This window comes from Echinops telfairi, unplaced genomic scaffold (assembly GCF_000313985.2).
Source record: "Echinops telfairi isolate 266 unplaced genomic scaffold, ASM31398v2 ScPeMD7_7469;HRSCAF=8507_1, whole genome shotgun sequence".
Taxonomy (NCBI): domain Eukaryota; kingdom Metazoa; phylum Chordata; class Mammalia; order Afrosoricida; family Tenrecidae; genus Echinops; species Echinops telfairi.
The window spans coordinates 98,993,075-98,996,074 of NW_022111373.1; positions in this window are offsets into that span (position 1 = coordinate 98,993,075).

Sequence of the window (3,000 nt, forward strand, 5' to 3'; positions counted from 1 at the left end):
AACATTTAGGAATTAGAGGAAAGTTGTATTTCTCATTGTTGTTACATCGCACCCTGACTGGTTAAAATTTCAGATCGGAATCAACTCAGAAGACAACCAAGCTAAAGCTCTTGACCATGCCAATTGGCTCTAAGCTTCTTTTTATTCATGCCAATAGGCAAGACCTTTGCTTTGGCCTCTACTCTGGCCTGGCCTCTGCCACTGGTAACTATCCTTCTTGGCCAAGTGTTAAAATTAACTCTTTTGCTCCACCAACATGGGCCCAGGGGCACTCCATTCTGCTAGGAAGACTTCTGCTCAAAGACACTCAATTCTCTTGCTCAGGGGATCAGTGGGTTCACAGACAATTTAAGCTGGTCTCCTGTTTCCTGCCGTCTCACACCATCTCTCGCCATCAACGGTGTTACTGCTCTTGATCTCTATCTCCTGGGTCTTGGAGGTTCTCAGAGGAGGCCATGCTTTACGTTGGGCTCTTCTTGATGACAATACAGTCTTCCTCAGCCTCTGTAGGATTGGTTGTTGGAGACAGAATGGCAAACATGACCCTTCCTAGACCACGCCACAGTAACTCATTGTTCCCTGCAGGGATTCTATGCACTGGATCTTCAGAGTAGACTAACCAATCCCTTCTCAAGATTGTGGACTAGGAAATCATCTTCCCCGAACCATGATCCAGGGGCCAGCAAGGTCATATACAGAGAAGCCCATGGCCTTGCAGGTCAGTCTGCCATTTTAAGACATCTACTGTGGATCTTGTAGGGAGCTCTATGGTGCCACACATCACTTTGAAGACTCTTTGAGTCAAACAAACCAACAAAAACCTAGAAGCATAGATGACAAAGAAAAGTTGCTGATTTCTTTTAACAAAGATAGTAATATTTGAGATTTATAAAGAAGAGTACTTTCAACACAAGAGGGTCCGAGGGAAAGGGAACAAAAATTAAACAATGCGCCCACACTCCTCCAAGCCTGTAGAGTAAGATCATGTCTCTCCCCATGGGTTAGACAGGGTTCTCTAGATAAACAAAACCAGGACACTAATGATTTTATATATATTTATAGAGATAGATAGATAACATACGAAATAAACAGTTAATTAATCTATAAAGCAGTACAAGTGGTTCAGTGCAACTCACTTCCGTGAGACAGCTAGTACACTGGCAGTCCTTCAAGTCTTGCAGGCCGCTGGATAGTCCTCCGTAGAGCAATTCAGGCTATCCGGCCACAGGCAGCAAACAGCAAGGCAGGCCACCAACAGTCAGCCAGATAACAGAGTCCGACAGTCCCCAGCTCAAGAGATGAACAGTCCTATGGCGTGGCGAAGCAGGTCTTGAAGGAACCTTACAGCGACACAGTCCACGGGTAGGTGGTCCCACAGGTAGTGTAGCTTGCAAATGGAGGCACAGAACAAGCAAGGCAGTCCGCACACGGCTCTGATGATCAAAGAGCAAGAGAGAGGCGAGGCTCTCTGAGCCACTTATCTCTCTGCCCTTCAACTAATCTCACATGTGTTCATTGTCCATGTTGGCACAACAAACCTACCTATCACACCCCAGATGGGCAGGAATGAGCTAGTCCCAAACTCCATCTAACCTGCTCTCTGCAAATCTCGCAGTTCGGGTTGCTTGAGAAGCCCTTAGGGGTGTGAAAGGGGTGTACCTCCAGATGTATTATCCACCTCTCTCTAAGCTCTGGGAGGCTGATTTCTGTGGACCGTACCACCAGATTCCCAACGGGGTTCAGCCAATGAGAGGCACCAGAGGCCACTGGAAACCATCAGCAAGAGAGCAGGGGGCAACGGGAGGCTGGCATGTCCTTTCCCTGGTCCTCCTATCAGGTTCCTGCTCAGGCATGGCAGGAGAACTGTCAAATGAACTCACTGCCATTGAGTTGACACCAACTCATAGTGGCCCTACAGGACAATGTAGGTTTCCAAGACTGCAGATCTTCACAGGAGTAGAGAACCTTATCTTCTGAATCCCTGACCTCGTGATTCGCAGCCCAACATGTAATCACTATGCCACCTGGGCTCCTGTGGCACTATTCCTCTGGAAAAGAGGAAGATTAATTGCATGGGTGAGCTGCCAGACTGTGAGCCCACCTGATGTCCCTTTCTCTAGTAACCTCTTGTGTCTCTGTCAGCCCAACAGGGAGCAAGGATTGCTCACTAGAGGAGAAAACAGGTTGGATGGAAATGCCTAGGCTTTTGTACCATTGCCTTGCTTAGTCCTTCACTGGGACCCCTTCCAAGAATAGCATGACCTTGGCTCAAGGTTGAGGTGTACCAAAATGAAACTAACTGCTGAAGTCATTAGAGAATACTCCTCACAGATAGGCAATGGAGCATTCTTGAAAGAGAAGCTAAGTCAAACCATTCCCCAAAATAAAACCCTTTGCCATAGAATCAATTCCAACTCATCACCATCCTTTTTACAGCTGCCCAGTAGAATGGCCAAGGCTGTGATCTGTAAAGAAGTCCACTGCCATTTCTTCCTCTTGATGAGAGGCTGGGGATTCAAACCACAGCCCTTTCCCTGGGCAGCTGAGGGCTTAACCACGTCACTACCAGGGCTCCATGGAGCTAAGCAGGGGTTGCAAACTATGGCCTACCACCTTGTTTGATATGACCTTTTACTGAACATGATGTTTTAGACTTCTTAATTGTCGTTTTTCAAGTGGCCTTTTAAGAACCTACATATCCTTCTTGGTTTTGTCTATTGGCTCACAAAGGCTACATATTTACTATCTGGACCTTCACAGGCAATTCCTGAATTCGTAGCAGCACTTCCTTGGGTCTGCATAGCTCGGGAGGCCAGGAGGGAGGATTTTGAAAGCTAGGTCTGGTGAGGAGGAAAAAGACCCTCTGGGTAGAAGAGAAACAAAATTCAGAAACATGAGATCAGAACTAAGAGCCTCTAAAGTGAAAATGTGACTTAAATGTGCTTTGAATCTTTCTTTAAAAAAATCAATTTACAATTAGAAAAACTCCCTGTGGTTTTA